At 41.9% G+C, this 23386-nt stretch overlaps 2 long non-coding RNA genes across 4 annotated transcripts in view; one reads left to right on the top strand and one right to left on the bottom strand.

The window, feature by feature from the left end:
* The first annotated feature begins 5426 nt into the window (after positions 1-5426).
* Positions 5427-10375, top strand: LOC310767257. Its single transcript, XR_014550805.1, has 3 exons — positions 5427-5664; positions 9706-9806; positions 10257-10375. It is a non-coding gene; the product is annotated as an uncharacterized lncRNA (long non-coding RNA).
* LOC310767187 overlaps positions 10144-23386 on the bottom strand; it is a 30979-nt gene continuing 17736 nt past the window's right edge. The window contains exons 3-4 of one of the 3 annotated variants that reach the window (XR_014550681.1): positions 15249-15353; positions 10144-10394 (exon numbers count right to left, since the gene is read on the bottom strand). This is a non-coding gene — a long non-coding RNA (uncharacterized lncRNA). The remainder of the gene's footprint in view (positions 10395-15248; positions 15354-23386) is intronic. The other 2 variants (XR_014550682.1, XR_014550683.1) reach the window with 2 other exon arrangements.

Below are 23386 nucleotides of genomic sequence, written 5' to 3'. Positions count from 1 at the left end.
GAGGATCTGAGATAACACAGCTTTTTTAAACAAGTACAAAAGTTTACTAAGATGGGGAAAATAGGGAGGATTAAGGAAATGATATCTAGCCAATTCCCCAATGATGCAAAATAAAGTTGATTAAAACACCACCCACTTCTCCTGAGTTCTCCTTACCAGACTGTTACTCTCAAGTAGCAGCCTTTTATTCTTTGTTTGACTCTCTGCCAGCTTTTCCTTATCATGCTGAGATCCACCTTGATCTGCTTGCCTTCAGGCTCACTACCGTTTTTATATCATTTGTCTATCTGCCTGCTGCCAACCGCATGCCCTGCCCCTCTGGTTAGAGGCTCTGTGAAGTTTGGAGCTTTTTCATTTTCCTGCCCTCAGACAAGAGATCTGCCATTTTTCACGTCCACAATGGTGTTGTACTGCCCTTCCATCTGAGCCCCAGGGCAGATCGGGCATCACGATATAACCCTATACTCTCCAGACAAGCAGACAAGAAAGATTTGCATTACCATATCATTCACAAAATTCCATAAAACAAGGGCCATCCAAGCCGTCCATGAAAGCAAAACCTAATTCCGTCACATCCTGTCTAAAACAGAACCTGATCTGAACAAAACTTTCATTGTCTCTTTGTCTATTCCTTGCTTTAACTTGAGGTGTAAGTTCTTCTAACAGAGCATGTTGCCAGATTTTGGCATCACGTTGATCCATTGTCAGGTTATCAATATCCTTCCAATATGTGCTAATTAGTAGTCTCACAGCTTACCAAATGAAAATGTATTGTTATTGTTGTTTTTAGCATCATTCTGAAACAAAGGTAGTGGAGCAAAACATGAAAGACATAGTACTGTTTCTTGCATGATTGTGTTGATTTCATTGACTACTGCCATCAAAAAATGTTGCATATCTTGGGATCTGCAACACATATGACAGTCAGAAATTAAATTATCATGGCACAGGTGTCATGGAGCTGATCTGAAGGCACATGAGGCAGAAACATTTCTGAAACAGGTCTCAGCTTGGCTAGTGTCTGAATGGGAAAACAACTGGAAACTCCAATACTGCGAATTCCTTGAATGAAGGGTGGGAGAACAAATAAAGGACAGTGTCATCATAGTGCACATTATTCACTTAGAACGCAAATGCAAAACACCAAATGCTCGTGGGCATGGATTTTCTAGAGTGTGACGTATTAAGGAATGCCTTTCTCCAAATTCACATTGATGCATGAATGAACAGTGCAAAAATGGTGTATCATGGGGGGCGGAGAGAACCAGCAAAATCCTACTTTTGCATGCAGCATGGAATGACTGTGTGTGTGTGTGTGTGTGTGTGTGTGTGGACAGGAAGGATGAGATTAATGCATCACTAGATGTAATACCAAACCAGTGGGACCCTTGAATGAGGAAGGCCCGTTATGAGGAAGATTACATTTTTAAAGGGCTCGTTTCCAAATGCAAACCAGCTGCTCTTTTAACTTGGCATGATCAAGCATACAGGATTGTTTGAAGGCAGCAGATTGCGAACCAGCCCGTACATGCATTTAGTCCACGGCAACTTCTGCAGTCATGGTGGTTGTTGCTATTTACGCATGGAAAACAGTCTTGCTTAGTGAGTCTCCTTGATTTATGAGATGGAAGTAGATGCAAAGGGCAGAGTATTGCTGGTGTTTTTATGTTAATCTCCTTAGGTTGTGTGGGAGTAAATTAGCAGTTCTCCCAGGCCACGTATTTGTGGGAGCCGCAATTGTAAATCCAAGTATGCCTTCACTGCTGCAATCCTATGCACACTCGGGGGTGAAACTCATTTCAAGAGGAGCATGCAGTCTACTCCGAGTCAGTACATGGGATTTCGAAATCAATGCTGCTCTTCCTGAAACACCCATGTGCAAAACTCCACATTTCCATACATAAGAGTCATTAATTCAGAACTGCACTTGTAGTAATAATTGCAGGCTTGCAATTTAGCATTTTAGGTGGGGCAAGGTTTCATAATTAAGAATAATGAAGTGAAATTAAGAAAACTGCCTGTTAGCCAGATTGTCAAGAACAGCTTCCTGGCAAAGAAAATCTATCAGGTTATAACACAGCCTTCTAAGGGAAATATCTGAAGCAATAGGGATGTGCAAAGACAGCTATAAGAGAAGGGAAACAGTCCATTTATTCCAGTATTCTGTTACTGGCCAATTGTTTATGACTTATAAATAGCTCACATCATTTGATATCTGCAACATCAGGAGAAGGGAACTACAATTCTTTCCAGCTGAGAGATTGACACAACCATCCATAATGCTCTGGGCCTGGGAAGCCAGGTGATGTGAGGGGGCCAATTGGACTGGGACAAGTTCCCTCAGAACTACTTACTTCCCTCCTGAGGCAATCTGCTTGGCCTGTCCTGTGTGCTGCCATCTAATGGCCTCTCCAGCCCTGTCTGGAGCATACATGCTAAGGTACACACTTGTCTGGAAAGCCTTATACAGAGCTAGAAAATGGCAACAAAAGCGATCAAGGGATTGGAGTAATTGCCCTGTGAAGAAAGGCTACAACCTTCTGAGGCTTTCTAGTTTAGAAAAAATGGCAAGTAACAGGGGACATGATAGAGATGCATGAGATTATGTGTGGGTAGGCCTATCCTGTTATGTCACAAAGATAACCCCCCAGTAAAGACATCTGAGAAGTCAGCAGAGTTGTTTGAATGACCATTAAAACCAGCAACTTCCATTTGATAGTCATGTTGGAGAGAATTCTGAAAGGAAAAGTAGTATAACATCCACTTCTTTTAGAAATAATAAAAAAAGTCTTATTTAAGTATCAATTCTGCTGTGGAGAATAATTTAGGCACTTCTTGTAAATGGCATTCTAGCAACAACAACAAAAAAGGATTGGATCTGGCAGATCCTCTGTGAGTTATGGAAGCTCTCTTTGCTGGTGTTAAATAATGGTAACCTCTCTTTCCAGGGGAATTTTTAGATGTTGTTAAGCATCTGCTACAGTTCATTGAGATGGACAGTCTCTACTGAAGAGAGCCAGAGCCCTTTGTAATTTAATTCTGCATTTGAAAACTCAGTGGGCTGATTCAGACTTTGCATGACATATGTGTTTCCTTTTTTATTTATTGTGTGTGCAGGTGTCCATCTGCAATATTTGAAGGGGAGATGTGTACTACATATCTGCAAATAAATCATGTTATGCTGAGCTGTCCCATGAGGTAATGTGCTATCCGGTGATGTAACACTCCGCTGTGAATAAATAATACAATTCTGTTTTGAACTTCCACAAGGTTCAAAAGAGTCCAAAGTCTCTTTGGAGCTTTCATTCTTTCATGCTTTCCCCCCACCCTTCATCTCTTCATAGCTTTTGTTCTTCCCAAATTCCCAAATTCCCTTTCCTCTTTCCTCCCTTTCCTACTACAGTGGTACCTCGGGTTACATATGCTTCAGGTTACATATGCTTCAGGTTACAGACTCCGCTAACCCAGAAATAGTACCTTGGGTTAAGAACTTTGCTTCAGGATGAGAACAGAAATCGTGCTCCGGTGGCGTGGCGGCAGCAGGAGACTCCATTAGCTAAAGTGCTGCTTCAGGTTAAGAACAGTTTCAGGTTAAGAACGGACCTCTGGAATAAATTAAGTACTTAACCCGAGGTACCACTGTATCTCTCATCCTTTGCTAAGGTGCCTTCTTGGCTTCCATGCTCTGCCCTCAGTGCAAAGAAAGGATGGATCATAGCCTTGGCTAGCCAAGATTACGGAAATAACTTCTGTTGCATCTAGGAAGCAACACAGAATTCAGAACACATTGTACCCACCAGTGTTTTTGGCTCTTTAGTTTCCCTTGAAATTCTTCGCATTTTGCCTAAGGAAGGGGTTTTGCAGGGATGGGGTCCACATGGCCCTACAGAAACTCCAGCAAGCATGGTTTTTTGGGTGGGAGGGATAACTCAGTAGGAGAGGACATACTTATAAGGCAAAAGATCTCTTGTTTAATTCCCAGCTGGGGAACTTCCCTTTCTAAAACCCTGGATGCCTTTCAGTGTCAACAATACTAGCTAGATAGAGCATCTAAGGAATGTGCAGAAGTTTCCCTCTTCCAGGAACTTCACTAATCTTCAAAAGCAGCTGGCCATGGTGGGGCTGAGACATCACACTTGCGCCCTGCAGGTGGGTTGTGGCTGCTTACTGGAAGACGAAGGGTGAGGCAGGGTGGTGCAAATGCATCAACAGAGCCAATCTGTCAGTCCTGCCCGTATGTTTGCACCATGCTTACCCTTCTTGATAAACAAGAGTGATCCACCTACCAAGAAACTAAGATAGCCATCCTCCCTGCCAACAAGGCACTTTTGCTCACGTTCAAGAAGTGCTTTTGGTTTAACTCCAAATTCTTTCCATGCTTCAACTGAAGAGGAACTCTCACATTAATTTCAAATGGTACTTTAGAGGAATTTTGGGTAGTGGCTTTGGTCAAAAATTATACAATCTTGTAGGCTAGCTGACTGAAGAGGCATATTTATAGACTGTTTTGTAACAATGTATGGTTTTATTTTATTTATTGGAATCATGACAATGCCACCTTTCACTTATTCCACATCCTCCTTCCCGACCCAAGTTATATATCTTACACTTGTAGAGATAAATATGAAAGTGTCCTGGCAAAATATATAAACTGATAGAAGTGGGTGAAAAGAAACCAAGAATCATTCCACCTGACATATCCAATATTATAATTTCCACTAGCACCCGTCTATTTTATTTTATTTTATTTGAGATTTTTCTCCTTAGAGGTGGTCTGTTCCCGAATACTGACATTAGAGAACAAATGTCGCTTGTTCAACCAAAGACATTTGGCTTCTGTCAAGTTCATGAAAGTGATATAGAAATTACATTAATTATCTGCAACTCAAACTAAAATTATCTCTATCTCTCTGGTTCTTTATATATTTTCTGATGGGGCCCTTGCTGCCAAGTCTGCATGAGAACCCTTTTTTCCCTTAAAGCCACAGAAATAAATTCTAAGAATGAAGAATAACTGTTGGCTTTTTTTTTTTTTTGCTTTTTTGCTTTTCGATGATGAAAATGAAACCTAAGCATCTTTCGAAACATTTCTTATTGGATCAATATTATATTAAGGACATACTCGCTGAAAACAGAGTTGTGCTCTTTTCTTTTTCAAAAAAGAAAGAAAGAAAAATCCTGCTAATGATGAAAACAAATGAGCAAGATTTATCTTTTTGACAAGTCATGTGGGTGTGAATCCTTAATTAGCATATAACAGGTTTAGACTCTCATTTCCCCCATAGGGCGTGGGAATGACTTAAAGTAGAAAATCCCAGTTCCATAATCAGCAAGGAAAGCCAAGAATGTTATTTTAAAATGAATCTATAATGGTGGAGATAGCAATCTCCCTGCTCGTCAAGGTTGGGTTTTTGTTTTGTTTCTTTTTGGTTTTGTTTTTTAAAAGCAAGTCATTCCATCTCCCCAAAACTCAGTGACCGCGCTTTGATGACAAGCCAGATGGCAGTAGTTCCTCACACCCAGTGCCAAGGCGCCTGATTGGAGCTGCAATTTACCTTCCGTGGTGAAGCGCAGGGCTGGAGCATACCACAGCTGCGAATTTGGCTGCCTCTAGTAGGTATATGTGTGTGCACAGTTGGTTCCTTCCCAATTTGGATTCAGCAGGTAAGAGGCTGCGTCGGTACCCAGCAATTATAAAATTGGCATGCCCTGGATTGTTTACTCACAGTAATATTCCTACTGGACTTTATTAAAACACCATCTGTCGTGGAACGCTGCAGACAAAGAATCAAAACCAGAAACATGTCTTGAACGGGAGATGGGAAGCAATGCATACTTGTGGCAACCCTGGCGCAAGCTCAGGTTAATGGTTTCTGAAAGAAAACCATTCCCAGCCAGCCAGCCCAATTCTCCCTGAAGTGAAGCTTTAGAAGGAGGAGAAGTGGCCGGGGTTGGGGAGGAGAAAGAGAGCTTACATTTTTCTTAATGGATTTCCCTGCTCTTGTGGTACCAGCTAGAAAAAGAAAACTATGGTCAGGCATCAAGCTGTTTTGTCTTGCGTTGTGAGTCATTCTGGAAAAGGAGGTAAATGAGAGGCTGTGGATGGGCAGAATCCAGCTACAAAATTAAACAGGGAATGATTTAAGGCAAAGCCATCCGATGAAATGGCGTTCAGCACCACAGCAGAGTTCTGAATATTTAATATATAAGGTGACGAAAGACAGTTCCAATAAATATTAATAATTATTATAAATGCCATTAGAGCTGGTAAAAGGGAACTAGATTTATATAGATAGATAGATGATAGATAGATAGATAGATAGATAGATAGATAGATAGATAGATAGACAGATACTTCTCTTGCCCCACATTTCTGCTGCTGGTTATTTTTTAAGCCAGTAGCCAGTCATCAGAAGTGGTCAAGCATTCTTTTTTTTATTTTTTATTTTTGGTACACTGCAACTACAATTTTTAAAAAATGAATCAGGTAGCACTCTAATAAAATGCAAAATGAATAATTAAATATGCAGATGCAAGGAATAGTGAGACTTGGGCTTGGACACATTTTTTTCAGTTTGCCAAAAAGGTAGCTGTCAGCTTAGGAATCACATGTGAGGAGTGCGCATGCCCACATGTAAACAAGACCCAAATCATGCTGTTTAAGATTAAAGCTGAGATAAAGGGAGTGCAGTGTGAGCCAAGAGCAGCCCCTGGGAGAAAAATCTAAGTGCACTAAAATGCCTGGGTTGCTTACGAACCGGTGCACTGAGATCTCTCTGTGCCGAATGAGAAAGATAGTCTATTTGGGAGACCCATGGGGGAAATGAACACCAATATACAGAGTCACTAGTCTCTAATTTGCTCTTTAAATCCAGACACTGCGCTCAGACTCTTCGTGTACAAGGGCACTCCAACGTCTGCAACCCATGGGATATTTGCTTTCTCCAGGTGCAAAAACCGGCCAATTTTGAGGCTGGAGGAACAAATAGACATTTTACTTTCGTACAGTAGGCACGTTTCTACACACTCGCACATCCACGGTTCATGCGAGAAGCACGATCAGAGTCAAAGGACATGTTCTAGACAGGCAAAAACACTCAGGAAGGGTAAGAAGTAAGGGCTGGGTTTGGCTGTGGCCTGGGGAAGGTGGATGTGACTGCGAAGGGGGGTGTGATGGGAAGAGACCAAAGCACCAGGTTGTTGTTTAGTCGTTTAGTCGTGTCCGACTCTTCGTGACCCCATGAACCAGAGCACGCCAGGCACTCCTGTCTTCCACTGCCTCCTGCAGTTTGGTCAGACTCATGTTTGTAGCTTCGAGGACACTGTCCAACCATCTCGTCCTCTGTCGTCCCCTTCTCCTTGTGCCCTCCATCTTTCCCAACATCAGGTTCTTTTCCAGGGAGTCTTCTCTTCTCATGAGGTGGCCAAAGTATTGGAGCCTCAGCTTCAGGATCTGTCCTTCCAGTGAGCACTCAGGGCTGATTTCCTTAAGAATGGAGAGGTTTGATCTTCTTGCAGTCCATGGGACTCTCAAGAGTCTCCTCCAGCACCATAATTCAAAAGCATCAATTCTTCGGCGATCAGCCTTCTTTATGGTCCAGCTCTCACTTCCATACATCACTACCGGGAAAACCATGGCTTTAACTATACGGACCTTTGTTGGCAAGGTGATGTCTCTGCTTTTTAAGATGCTGTCTAGGTTTGCCATCGCCTTTCTCCCAAGGAGCAGGCGTCTTTTAATTTTGTGACTGCTGTCACCATCTGCAGTGATCATGGAGCCCAAGAAAGTAAAATCACTCACTGCCTCCAGTATTTGGACCCTAGCCCCTAGCTGTCAACTTTCCCCTTTTTTAAGAGAAATTCCCTTATTATGAATAGGATTCCTCGCAAGAAAAGGGAAAAGTTGACAGCTATGCGCTAGCCTAAGATTCCCAGCCCCTGCACTATAAGATAATATTTACACTTGTTATTGCACCATTCATGGCACCTTCAACAGTCTGAGGCCCTTGCTTCCCTCGCTCATGTCAAAAATTGCTATCTTCCTGGTACCATTGGCCTCCTCCCCGCAGGAGACATGGAGGCAGCCATTGCATAATCAGCTTTTCACCTTCCTGGATGAAAGAAAACCTCAAGAAGGGCCCAACAACGCTGCCTACTGTTCTACAGCAGAATGGTTTTTGTGAACCCGAAGTCCATTAGGAATTTAAATGAGGCATCTAATTATGAGAACTAAGCATTCTCTCCCCCCCCCCCCTGCATTTGCACCGCACCAAAACACCCTCCTCAAAGGAAGAGTGCCAAAATATTTTCACAACCATCAAGATCCCTGCTGGTCTCGTGTTGCAACTGCGCGGATGCCTCTGGCACAAGTGTCATTTCATAGCCTACCTGTGCCTTGGCACGCACTCAGAATGGCCTCTCACACTGTGCAAGGCAAACAGGCTCAAGCTGTATAACATCTGTGCCAGCACTTCGGCATCCTTATAAATCATTTCACAGCTCTTACTGGGGCAACAAGGAGGGAAACGCTGGCATATAAATGTAAATCATTTATATTTCTTCTGGAACAGAATAATAATGGGGCTTATTTGCCAGCTCTGCATTGTTCCAGGAAACGGGTTAATGGGAGCATGGGTCTTACGGCTTCTGAAAGGGGAGTGGGGAAAGTGGATTTGCTGAAGCCATGCAAAAGTGATTAGAATAATTAGTAGCACTTCTGACAGTAGGATTCGTGTTCTGTGCGGCCGCATTGCGTAGTTGGTCTGAGATCTACCTTACTGCAGGGAGTAATGCCTTTCCTTCACCTCCTGGTATGTTTGAAATAAGAAAAGAAGCCTCGACTCAACATCCATCTCCCCAACAAGCTCATCAGTGTACAGAAGCTGGTGCTATTCGTCTACAAAAATGGAGGTGTTAAATGACAAGTTGATAGCCGGCAACAGGGAAACACTTTTGCAGAAATACTTTGGGGCTTATCTTTGACTTGGACCTGAGCATCGGGTCCCAATTAAGTGATGATCTGAGTTCTGCCTCACACACTGCACCCAAGATGCTGACACGAGTTGTGCCTTGGAAATTGACTTAGAAGGATAGGGGCCAAGTGAATCAGGAGCACAACTCACAGAAGCACTCATTGTGGACCCTGGCACTGAGCTTGCACCCAGTAAACAGAAACTATTTAAATCTAAGACTAAAGACTAAGACTAAAACTAAAACTAAGATCCTACCCCAAGCCAGGACGCTCAGGAGCAGCAGTCCCCATGTCATAGCTGTCAACTTTTCCATTTTCTTGCAAGGAATCCTATTCGGAATAAGGGAATTTCCCTTAAAAAAGGGAAAAGTTGACAGCTATGCCCCATGTTGGACATACTGTACTGAGGAACCAGCATCCTTGCCCCGCAAAGACCTCACAGGTCAAACCTGTTCACCACAGCAGAGTGTCCAGCTCCAATTAATGGAGTTGCACTGACAACCAAGTGGCTATTCATTTAAATATTTCCATTCTCTAGCAAAAGATTTGGGCTTGGAAGACCAAGTCAGGAATTCTACAGTTTACATTCAGTATGCATTAGAACAAATTGTTTTCCCCATAGGACCTGTTTGGAGAGACCTGTCCAGGGTTCTGAAAGACCTGCCACTGACCATTCTTACTTTCCAATTCCAGTTCTTGGCATTTTGATTTACTGCCCATTCTCTGCCTTTCAGCATCTGCTCTTGCTATCTCTACCAGATGACTGCATGGCCTTCGCACTTGTTGGAACAGGGCAACTGTGCACTTAAAAATGTAACGTATGAACGTAACAAATGTGAGTTTGCAAACATATGTCAAGTTCATAACTTTGCTCTCTCATAAAGCCTTGGGAGAATTAGTTGGTTTTATATTTTAAATCCTGAGCAGGATCCAGCCAAAGCTAAGCCCTTTGAAGGGCCACTCACTTTGATGGGAGCTATTTTAATGCATTAGCTTAACTCTCCTATTGGAATCAATTACATTTTGTAATACTGTTGATATTGTATGTTGTGTTGTAAGCTCTCCAGTGCTCCAATCTGGAGGAAGATCTGGGCATTATTATTATTATTATTATTATTTTTAAAAATTAAATAAAGCAGACTTCAAAGAATTCAGTTTGGGCAGAAACATGATTATTTCATTGCACATGTTGATGGTTTTATTGTGATTTTAAGGAAAAGCCGTTTCATTTTGTTATTTTTTACATTCATGTCCCACTTTTCTTCCATCACGGAGTACAAGACAGTGTGCATGTAGGTCCCATATGGTCTTCCCTCCAGAAACTGGATTAGACCCAGGCCTGCTGAACTTCAGCAAGGTGACAGTCTTGTGTACCTCTTCTAAAAGGCTTGCATAGAAGACCTGGAGATGCCGTACATTGGCCCTGTAGAGGAATGAAAAAAGGGATACTTTCAGCTTTGACTTCACTTATATCTTATGTTAAGCAACTGGAGAAATCACTTGTTCTTGGGATTTAATCTGGGAAATTTTTAAAACATGCCTACAGAAGTAATGAATAGTAATTTATCTAGCAATTTATCTGTAATTTCATTAATAACAGTCTTGCACTTGGATATGTCTATACTTGAATATCCACGTTTGGCTCAAAGACAAACATTTTTGTAACCCTCTATGATCCTGAAGTTTTGAAATATTTATTTACCAACTGTGGATTTCATCACAAAGCCACATACAACCTTGAGCCAACTAGACATAACATTTTTGATGTGGTTTGGCCTTCTTTCTTTCTTATTTTTTTATCAGGATTTGTATCCTGCTTAATCATCCATAACCTCATCATGGCTTGGCAGATTATCTTAACAAATTTCCTAGTGGGAGAGGAGTGAGGAGCCAGATCAGGTCCATGATATGTGGAGAGATTCAACTCTTTGCCCTTGCCACCATCCCACTCAGAATTTCCATATATTGGCATCAGTTGAAGCTGTCCTTCATTGCGCATAACATAACATTGCACATAACAAGCATGGGGGTGATTCATATTGGCATGGACAAAAGATTAAAGTCCCACCCACCCTCTTCCCATGTCTTGGGCCCAAATTAGCTATTTCCTTCTAGGGAAAAAAATATATGGCATCCATTCTGTACCAGATGACAAATGTTGCATCTGATTTGGCCATCGGAACCACTTGGTACACCAGAGAACCAGTCTCCCATCCCACTGACATGAATTGGCGTTACCTACATGTGACTGTGTTCAGACACCCTCCTACCTATGGTCTTTTGCAAGGCCACTGTTTGCTGACGAGCTCATCCATGCAACTATTTCAGAGTCTGGTAGTTACGATATATGGCCTTTATTTACAGCTCTTATTTTTTCCAGATGCACTTGTCCAACTTCTAGCTGTCTTGCTATAAGCTGAGGCAGTTGTATGAAAGCCAACTACTTCCACCTCCTATGTGATGAATCTAAGCTGGGTGGTTCTACATCAGGGGTAGGCAACCTAAGGCCCGTGGGCTGGATGCGGCCCAATTGCCTTCTCAATCCGGCCCGCGGACGGTCCTGGAATCAGTGTGTTTTTACATGAGTAGAATGTGTGCTTTTATTTAAAATGCATCTCTGGGTTATTTGTGGGGCATAGGAATTCGTTCATTCCCCCCCCCCCAAAAAAAAAAATATAGTCCAGCTCATCACATGGTCTGAGGGACAGTGGACCGGTCCATGGCTGAAAAAGGTTGCTGACCCCTGTTCTACAGGCACAAGCCTATATTGGATCCTGCTGCCCCCAGGAAGGAAGTTCACCTCCAGAGACTGATATTCTGCTCATGTCAGTTGACCCTGGGTGTGATCAGACTGGCAGGAATTTAAATTCTGTGCACGCTGTAATGCAAAGACACTATTATGTTTAATCTGGGAATCCATATCTCTGTTTATATGCTATCATTTTACTTCTTGAAATACACACCAACATTTCTCCTACAAGCAGTAGACCAATGTGTGCACAGTGACTGAGAAACCAGTATCCTGCTCCCAATGTAGGAATTATCCTGCATGATATCTGCAATATTTACAACACTTGTGCTGCTACTATTCCCCTCCAATTCAATTCTGTCCTCCTGCAGAGGTTGGGCTGCATGCATGTGTAGTCTACGATACGATACGATAATCTTTATTGTCATTGTCCCATACAGAACAACGAAATTGAAAAAATCTACATCAGACATTCAAACACCAACAAGCCTGCTATCCCAGCTATACCAGCCTGGTTAACCTCCTAAAAACTCTGATACCCCATAATTAAATACAATATACTCCCATAGAGACTACCTTACACTGCATTTAAAACCAAAATCGCATTTGGATAAAAACTGTTTCTCAGGCAGCTAGTCCTAGTCTTTATAACCCTGTACCTTCTTCCAGAAGGCAGAAGCTGAAAGAGATCATTTCCGGGGTGTGTACTACCCTGCACTATCTCTGCAACTTTCTTATGACACCTGGAAGCATAGATTTGATCCAAGGTGGGAAGAGTACACCCAGTTATTTTCTCCACAGTCTTTACAACCCTGGACAGCATTGTTTTTTCCCTGACCGTGCAGCTCCCAAACCACACACACAGACCATAAGTTAATACACTCTCAACAGTACTAATTATATGCTCCTCATTAATGCTAGGAATAACAGCAACTGCAGGGACCTATATAAGCCCCACCAAGGACCAGCCAGTAGCATGCACAATTATATCATAAAACATCTGCACCACTGGCTCTAGCAAGCGGCGTCTCATTTTGGGTGACTCACACAGGCTCAGGCTTGAAACAATATTGCCACCTTCTTCACCCACATCTGAAGGTTAAGTCACGTTCCTGGATTCAAATTATACTTTCCAAAGCAAGCCCTGCTTTTCGCCCTGCTGCACTGAAGTCCTTCCCTGTCTTCCAGGATAGCGAGAGCTTAGAGAAATAAAATGCAGTTGACCTGGCCATGCCTTGAGTGTTTGGCATGCCTGTTCGGCACCCCTCTTTACCAGGGTTCCCTCAGGAAGCTGAGCAGTTTTCCTCCTCTCTGCCGCGTGGCTTAGATGACTTATCTATTGCTCGGGGACAAATTGGCCACCTCCACTCTGCTGAGCACCACGCTGCCTTCTCACACAATGCAAGGGGAACGAAACCTATTCAAATCAATGATGTTACCTGCAGAAAAACCATTGCATCTAAGAAGATTAATCTACACCTGCCAAGGCTGCCATCCGGTACATGCTTACTTGGAAATATTCCCACTGAACACCATGGGACTAAAACATGCATAAAATTACCACCACCACCACCCCCAAAAAAGATAAGAACAGTCTTGCAGCCTAGGCCAGATTTTCAGTCCAACCCAGAAACTGAGACAATCCCACTTGGTTTTACCCATTCCTGGAATGTACCATTTCAGATTGAAGCTTGGTGATTGCCATTCTCTCGTTTACCTCCAAAAGTAGCATGAAATTGTGAAATCTAGCCCACAGAATCTATGATTCAGGGCCCTTCTTGACATGCTAGCTTTCCTATGACAGTTTTGATCCCACTGCAGCTCTGGGTATGCCTCCTTCCATCTCCACTGACTTATTCTTCCTGATTTTTTTAAAAAATAATATTTTTTAAATGATATGGGGAAAACAAAGAGGTGCACTCAGGGATTCCCATAGAAAGAGGGATTAATATTGCCCCCCTTCCATCTCACCTCTGCGGTTCACACTGAAAAACGGCGTCCCATTTAAATTTTCCCATGAAATGAAGCAATGGAGAATGAAACCCAGTCCTTTCTTTACATAAGCTTGCCCTCCAAATCTGCATTTTCCCTCTCTGAGTTCTAATTCTGTGTCATGCTCTAACATGATAGACTATGTGTGTGAAACATCTCCAGATGTTACTGAACTGAAACTCCCACCAGCCCCACCAAGATTGACCAGTGGCCAGAGGAGCTGGGAGTTGTAGTTCAGCAGTATCTGAGCCAAAGTTCCCCCACACCAGTGTTAGAATGTTGAGGACAGGATGTGAGAAAGGGGAAAAAATGGGAAGGGGTGTGTCTGTGAAACCACATGCTGTTGGCTCAGCGTGGGTTGCACCGCAGGACAAATTTGATGTATCCTCCATTTAATATTAAGATGAAGTAAAAAGCATAAGTGGTAAAATCATTCCTTTGCAGTCTACAGCATTACAGAGACAGATACACAATTTCCAGATGCACAATTCTACTCCTCGGTTTCCATCCAGATGGGAAATTCTCTGACGCTGATGATTCCATGCTGCAACTATTTCTTTAATCTCCATCCCAAACTCTGCCCATCTTTGATATTGACCAGATTTAGCAGCTTTATAGAAATTCATTCCACCCTCTGAGCAGACACAAATAGCTGTAATAATACATAAGGTGCTGAGGCAGACGAGTCTTGGCATTTAAGTAGAATTTATCTCTCTTATCGGGGACATAGTGCCGAGATTCAGAAAGGGAGCCAATCCCCTTTGCATGCAATTACACCAGAAAGTGTAAAACAAACAAATAAAGGGCCATCTGCATTGCACAAACAGTGAATCTTCGATGACGGGAAGGGTTATCTGAAATCACTGTACAGCTTTTTATGGGTGACATCTCTCAGTAGAGAGATCCCTCGTGGAGATTTTAAAAAAAGAAGTGGAGAGAGTGTGTGATCCTCATCACACTAGTGAACTTGTTTGCAAGATTGGAAGAGGGGGAGAAGCAGGGGGAAAGTGATAATAGACTTCTTTGTCATCAAAGGGTAAAGAAATGTGACAATCCAGAAACTGGTTTTAGGGCCCCATCTGCTAAACCAGAGAGAAATCAAGATTTTACAGTTCTATAAATATTTTAGTGTATGCCATCATTTATGAACTCTGGCAGCTATCATAAAATCTCTCTGACTTTTGTTACAACTGCATATAAGGCCAGAAAATTGCATCTCATGGTAAAACATAAAAACCTAAGTAAAAGCACCATTCCTTCCAGTATATTCTAAAAATATACAACCTCCCTGTCAGTACATGGCAGGGTAGTTACTATCCCAAGATGCCTGTTTCTCTCCCGTTTTCCTTTATCTGATCCTGCCCTGGTCTTTACAAACCTTTTTGTATCCTTTTATGTTCCATAAATAGCGGCCATCACAACAGAGCAGCCAAAATAGCTTTTACAGTGTCACAACATAGCTGTAAGTAAGAGACACTTAGGTGATGATAATGCTGCAGATATATACAGGGGGAGAAAAAATAAATGTACACTGACCTTTTGTCTAATTACCTTTGATATCATTTTTATCATTCCGTGGAAAACTTATTTAGCACACTAGGGTTGTGGGGAAGAGACTAGCCTCAGAGAAGATTCTCAGGACTGTAATCACCAAGGAGTGAAGAACCCAAGGCCGTAAGAGAGGAAAAATAAGGAATGAAATATACTCCAAGATTAACACCCCACCCCCACCCTGTTAGCCTATAACATGCCTAACTCTGACTGAGGTTTATATGCTTTCCCAAATGGTCTGATCATCACACACCATTGGGAATTATAGTCCTAGGCAATAATTTGAAAAAAGCCAATCTCCACATAAATTATATTCTTGTACTATGAGAGGTTGTATTTATTCACGTAACCCAACCGATGTCTTCTCTGAAGTACATCCCGCTGAGTTTAATGAGACTGCCTCCCATGTAAAGGTGTACAGGATTAAAACCTAAAAAGTCTGCAGTGTTAAATCTATAGCAGGCACCCCCAAACTTGGCACTCCAGCTGTTTTGGGACTACACCTCCCATCATCCCTAGCTAACAGGACCAGTGGTCAGGGATGGTGGGAATTGTAGTCCTAAAACAGCTGGAGGGCCGAGTTTGGGGGTGCCTGATCTATAGCTTCTCCCATTCTTAGGCCTGGGTCAGATAACTGGTTTTTAAGCATTGCAAATAATCTGTATCTACCTATATACAAACACACATTTTCTAAATGGGAAGGCAGGTAACAGATCATGTCATATGATGTACTATCCTATTATCCAGTCACAGTTCAGTAGCAGCTCTCAAACTTGTAAAGTACCCAGCAAATACGTTCAGTTCCTACTAGCACTTTATTTAAACATTGATGTAGCCCTGGTAGTTGTTGTTTGGCACCAACATGTGTCAGGGTAATAGAGGCTATCAAAAAGCAAGTGGCAAGTGCAAAATATCACACAATTAGCTTTCCAAATTTTGAATATTATTATTTTATTATTTATTACATTTATGGATGACTTCACTTGATGCATCGTGAAACAATTTACAATATACTCACAACATACTGAGTGAACAATTAAGTAGAACTATACACACACACACACACACACATATGAAATACAAAAAATAAATCTATACGTGTTTGTATAAAACAATGCAAAAAAAAACCATTCTAATGCATCGCAAAATAATAATGATAATAATTTAACAGCTTAAAACTAAACAGGAGAGAATAGCGCTTAACACAGAAATAAAAAAAGTAGTTTACAAAACACCCACTCATTCCAGATGATGCATCTATTTCCAATACTTTTCTAGACCACTTTTCGTTTAACACAACCCCAAAGCAATTTTACAATGAAGCAATAAATCATAACAATACAGCAAAAAAAAAATCAAGGTTGCAGCATAGATGTTGGTGAAAAACTGGCATCAATGGTCTGGGAATGGCCAAGCAAAAAAATGTGTTTTTAGTAGGTAGAAGAAACATGCCACCATTGATGTCTGCTATGTTGCAGGGGAGAGTTCATGCTATCAGGTGAGGGCCACCCTGTCAATATGGAGTTCTGCAGCTCATGGGATGGCCAGCAGGAGATGTAAAAGGAAGCTGTGGTCAGGGTATCCAAAGAGCAGGCAACACGGGAGGAAGAGAAACTTACTTGATGGCAGGAGGTTCAGATGAGCCCATGCACATTTTCAAAGCATGAGTGGAGATACAGGGCTTTGTGGTTTAGGCCTGCCACTGCTAGCAGGGCAGCCTCCTGAGACATCCTCCTGGCGCATCCATACATTTGACTCATGTCATTAGAAGATGTAAGCAAATATTGGCATGTGTACATAACTGCTTCTCCATTCCATTGAGATCCTGATTTGACCAGGATTGCCCCTCACAGCCACTTTTGCTTGAACAATCCTGGCATCCTGGGGACAGAGAGCAGTCATGCACAGTCTCTAGCACACTGGATAGGGCAGCCCTCTGAGTTGTGGCCCATTAGGCTATAGTTTATCAGACAGTTGTATCATGCATTTGATACACACTGCTGAGCAGCAGCCCAAGAGCACAGTCCATTGAGTGCTATTTCTACACAACTCGCACTGAAATGCGATGGCATGGATCTGCAAGGCAGTGGAGCTTGTCCATTCCCATTTATTTCCTTTTTTCAATGAAGGAGTGTCAGGTTGGGGGATGGGTTAAAAGGCAGCATGCTAACATCATTGCATTAAAATCATAATTGCTTTGTGTGTTATTCCTCACTTATTAATGTGCCTGTTTGACAGTGTCTCTAATAAACCCCTCTCTCTCTCTAATGAGTTTAGTCCACAGAGGGTATCCTTCAGCCTCAACAAGCCACCAAGCAATTTAGGTCTGTTGGCAATTTCTGCTTAAGGTAGGTCACAAACTGGAACAAAAATTAACGCTGTCCATAATGATGGTACTTGTTCAAGCAGCTTGGGGTCACACACAAGTTTCTTTGCATTGTGTGCTTTGAAGACAATGCAGAATGTTCCTAAGAAGCACAGAAGAGAGGCTCAAATTGAATGGAATCTTCATTTCATGTCATGTCCCAACACAAAATTGAACTCAGACTGGCTGCAGAAAATTTACACTAGAATCAGGATTACTTCCCTCAGGTTGTAGCCTCTTGAAACTGTAGCCTCTTGTATATTGCAAGGCCACATCTCTCATCATCCTTGACCACTGACTGTGCTGGATGAAGTGGATGGGAGTTGGAGCCCAACAACCTCCTGAGGTCCACAGGTTCTCCATACCTGCCTTAGGCCGAAACTCAGTGCCAGCTTTGTACACAAACTAAGTAAGCTATGGTTTAGGGTCTCAGATTGCATAAGGTATTTTTAAAAATCCCTGCTCCTCTAAATTTCAAATGTGGCATAATTGGTTAAAAATAAATAAAGGAAATGGGGACTCTAAAACAAACATTATTGTTTAGATATGACCAAAGTATGCTTAATGGTTGTGTTTATAAATCTGTTCATAAATAACCGTAATTTATCTTAAAAAAATATATCATTAGGTCAGATGTCCATAATTTGTGAAACAGTGGCAGGTGAGGTTTGGTGTTTACACATTTTGGGGATAACACTATGAGGCCTCTTAAATTTGGCACAGTTTTGGACCTCGGCACATCTTAATCCCACCCTTCCAGACTACATTTTATTTTTATAACATTTTTGGGTGCCTGGTTATGCCCTGGTCACATCTTTTTAACTGCCAAAAATAAAAGAAGGATACACTTTTTAAAAGCTACAAAGGAACTGTGTCATATTATCTGGAGGCATCTATCCATCAAAAAAACATTGAAGTCCATCAATGATTCACCTTCACAAGAACCACTCTGACAATGGAGGCAACCACTGTTTCTCAAACTTTGGTCCCCAGCTGTTTTTGGACTACAACTCCCATCATCCCTATCCATGGGTCCTGCTAGCTAGGGATGATGGGAGTTGTAGTCCAACAACAGCTGGGGACCCAAATTTGAGAAACACTGACTTAACCAAATGCCTGATGAAGTATATGGGATTTATGTGTGTTTTGCAGAATGCCTGTTCAGAAGTTAGTCCAAGTGAGTTAGAATTACTGAATCGGAACAACATCAATCCATAGAAAAACCAATTGACATTTGTTCTGATCTATTTGTAAGCAGCAGATTTTCCCAGGGGAAAGTGGTGAGACAGGTGGAAGTGCTCTTAGTCATCTTTTTGGTGCCAGATTGAGACATTTTTGCTCTGGGGTATTTTAAAGGTGAACCTAACTAATTCGCTGTTTCCAAAAACAATACATGAACTGAACCAGAGCCATCCATCAAAATTCGGAGTTCTATGAATTTTGCAATACAGCTCTCCAGCCAAGCAATGGGTGCAAAAATTCAAATCCTAGAGTAAAGTTTGCATAAGATGAAAATATTAGTGAAAAGAACATAGAAAAATGCATTAGATTATGGGACATTGCTTTGGGAAAGTGTGATATTAGGGGAAATTATCATTAAGATGTGGATAAATGTTCACAATTTTTTTAAAAAATGGGAACTGTTATGGAAATTTGGAGAAATAAATTTAAGACTGGAAAAAAGAGAAACTGAGAAAAACCAAAACTAACAGTTCCACCCATGTTTACTGAGATGGTACCTACATGGGAGAATACTTGAGAAGGAATCCCAATATATATTAGAACTGGCAATACATATGATTGAGCAGAATTCTTCTCTTTTGCGTTACCTGCAGGCTAGAAAAAACTTCTCCTGCCGAATTCCAGCCTGTCACGCAGCTCCAACAAAGCAAAAACTTGACAATACATCCTGTAAGTTAAAACACTTTCATTGTTGAGCCCTTGAAGGGACACTTAACAGAACAGCAAAACAAGTCTCGGACATCATTGCATTGTAATGGTAATGACTTATACGTAACCACTGGCATAAATATGTCCCAGAGACTGGTAGAATCACGTTGTGCAGTTATCTAAAGCAGAAAACAAAGCAGCCTATGGAACGAGTTGCTTTTCTCTAATAGCATTTTCTTTCTTTCTTTTTTTTACTTTCACCACACGCAGTCAAGTCTTTTCGAACGATCAAAAAGATGTTAACACTTTCCAAACGCACTGCTATTAAAATATTTTGTCACTACTTCAGTACATCAAATGATGCAATGCCTAAGCTCCCCAGACAATGCACAGAACATTAGAGAATTAGCTTAACATTCTGACAACCTTGCGATTTTATTTAAACAAGTTCTTCCCTCCCAATTCCCTACGGAGGCACGATTGTGTCTTTCTGTTGATTGTAGTGGACATATCGCAGATTCCTAACAACTTTCCCAATGGACCACCCACAACATCCTTTGTACAGTGCTACCACTGCTGGCCCTATTCAACACCCCCTACTTTCTACTTTATTTTCTTTCTTTCTCTCTCTTTTAAAAAAAATGCTAACACTGTCTTCAGATCAGCAGAGACTTTGGCCTGCCATCTGTGCCTTCGTGATGCAGTGCATCCTAACCAATTATTCCCAACGTGCTTTGGAGTAAACAAAATGTCGACCATAATAACAAAGAAGATTTAAAAGTAAAACAGCCCTGGAGAACTTTTGATGAGAGTTGGTTAGAAGGCCAGCTCCAATTAGACCTCAGTATTGGGGGGAAACATTCTGAAGTAATGGATCATGTAGAGCCAAACTACATGTTACAATGCAGCCATGTGCAACATGTCTTAACTACAAAGCATGTTAAAAGGTAGAGGGACCCCTGACCATTAGGTCCAGTCGTGACTGACTCTGGGGTTGCGGCGCTCATCTCGCTTTATTGGCCGAGGGAGCCGGCGTACAGCTTCTGGGTCATGTGGCCAGCATGACTAAGCCGCTTCTGGCGAACCAGAGCAGCGCACGGAAACACTGTTTACCTTCCCGCTGGAGCGGTACCTATTTATCTACTTGCACTTGACGGGCTTTTGAACTGCTAGGTTGGCAGGAGCTGGGACTGAGCAACGGGAGCTCACCCCGCCGCAGGGATTCAAACTGCCGACCTTCTGATTGGCAAGCCCTAGGCTCTGTGGTTTAACCTACAGCGCCACCCATGTTCCACAAAGCATGTTAGGCAAGTGCAAATTTACATGCACTAGGAAAGTGTTCTGGGTGTGAGGGTTAGCTGCTTAGGTGAGTGCTGCAATTTCTAGGGGACAGTAGTAGCTTTGAGAGTGTCCACTCACTCCTCAAGTTCTCCATTGCAAAGTGTCTTCTGTTGAGATGCTTTACAGTGGAGAAATGGACACCAGCCTTATATTACCTGCCATTGCATTGTGCCACATGCTGCCAGTGCTTTAAGATCAGCGCCGGAGACCCTCATTGGTAGCCTACATTTAAGATGGGTTTGATTGGCAGGGTTTTTCTAGTGGTGGCCCTTGTCTTATGGAATTCCTTCCCAAGAGATGCATGGTTAGCCACTCCAGTTGTAGAAGTAAAAACGAAAACAAAAACCCACCCATTTCAATTAACTGATGTATCTTTTGGACATGCTATTTGTATTTGTATTCTTTATACAGCTATTTCAGCGGTTTATTGCAATGATTTTGGAAATGGTTTTATATTGCTTGGTCTAACATATGGCTGGTTCTGTGGTTTTTGAATTGTGAGAGTTTTATTAGGATAGTGCCTTTTACAGTTGCATTGTTGTTTGTCGCCTTGGGTGGACACAGTTCAAAAAGGCAACTTATTAATATTTAAGAGAGATTAATAAATTGTTTGGTCAGGACCAAAAACAGCAAACTCGCATATTCTTCCCCTCCACTCTGTCCTAGAAGTTCCAGCGAAGCAAAACTTCCCTGTCCTTCCATGACTGGAGTGGGAACTCAAAAATCCACATATTTAATCAGGGACTCGGTGGTAGAAAACACAATTTCAGGTTGTCCACAGAAAGACCCAGGTACATAGGGAGCTTGCATGGACAGACAGAGCAACATTGGGGGGGGGGGAGTTCCTAGGACTAAGGTGAAACTGTGATGCTCCCTGCTATTTTTTGCTAATGGGTGCTGCATGCTCTTTAAGTAATCTTGTTATATTTATAGCATCGAAATGTGGTTTTTGTTGTTTTGTCATGTTATTATGAAATTGTTTTTGTAGTGTTTATTTGAAATGCATCCATTTCTTCATTGTAAGCTACTTTGAACGTGTGTGTGTGTGTGTGTGTGTGTGTGTAAGCAGCATACAAATAAAATGGATGAACGAATGAATGATTTCCCAACAGGTAGGTCACTATTGCTTGTCAGTAAGGAGGGCAGGAGATAGCAGGGAGGTTGGTGCAGTGCATATGCATCAGCAGAGTCCATTAGGTGTTCCTACCAGTGAGTTTTCACTGCACCAGTCTCCCTGCCATTTTGAACAGTAACTCATGGCATGGTGAGGTGCTAACACTAACCTGATCTTCAATCGGTCATGTTGCCGTTGCTCACCAGGAGGAGGAGGGGGAGGGACAAAGTGGTGGCAAGGTCTGCAGGGTGCCAACGCACCAGTGGTTAGTACTGGATTTGTCCCGCTGATGTGTTTGCACAAACCAACCTCCCTGCCTCCGCCTCCTGGTAAGCATCAGCAGCGTGACTGATCAAAGGTCAAGTGAGCCGCTGAGGCATCTGATCAAGACTTGTATTTTAAAATGAGCTTAATATATATATATATATATATATATATATATATATATATATATGCAGATGCTTGTGTGTTTTTAATGCCAGGCAGAAGACCAGCTGTCTAAAAGACTTTTGGCAGATGTTTATCCTCCTGGACAAGGGCCCCCTGATTTATAGCAGGAGCCAAAATTCTCAAAGTTGTAAAAAGGGAATTACAGGCTGAGAGCAAAGGTTACTAGGTTACTGACCCTACAGAATACAATCAAGCTGCAAAAGCACTAATTAAGAGTTGGTAAATAGTAGGATTCATTGTTTAACAAAATATAATACCATGTGTCTCCCATTAGAGACTTGAGCCACAGGTTAAAGGGCAAGAGCTAATGGGAAAAGCAGCTGGCCAAGAAAGGGGGTGTAAACTGAAGAAGTTTTACTTTGAAAAGGCCTTTGCTTCTAAAAATCTATATATGTTATGTATGAAATATATTGGCTTAAATGTAATTATGCAAAGGATTTAGAAAGTAAGAAATGTTAGATTCTTATGTTAGATTCTTATTTCATAGAATCATAGAATCATAGAGTTGGAAGAGACCACAAGGGCCATCAAGTCCAACCCCCTGCCAAGCAGGAAACACCATCAGAGCACTCCTGACATATGGTTGTCAAGCCTCTGCTTAAAGACCTCCAAAGAAGGAGATCTTTCATTGATGGTGTGTGAGAATGTGAACCCAAGATCTCTGACCTCTGTTTAAGATAAAAATTTAAAACCATTAGCCATCTGTTTTGGAGGGCAATAGGGCAAGGAGGGCAAGAGGTGATCTGGTAATTAAGGTGCCTTGTTGAGGCAAATGTAAGATATATGGCTACTTGTTTGCATTTATAGATAGAAGGAAATATAGCTCTTTGTCTCCCATAAAAGGTAATAGGAAATGGGTGTATCTTTTATGATTGGTTCTAGTAAACAGCCAATAGAAATTTCAACCAGGCTGATTGGACAGAGGCAGCCAAAGGAGGAGCAAGGGGGCTGGGCTGAGGAAAT

This window comes from Podarcis filfolensis, assembly GCF_964270895.1.
Source record: "Podarcis filfolensis genome assembly, chromosome: 7".
NCBI lineage: Eukaryota > Metazoa > Chordata > Lepidosauria > Squamata > Lacertidae > Podarcis > Podarcis filfolensis.
This window is presented reverse-complemented; position numbering and strand designations above follow the sequence as displayed.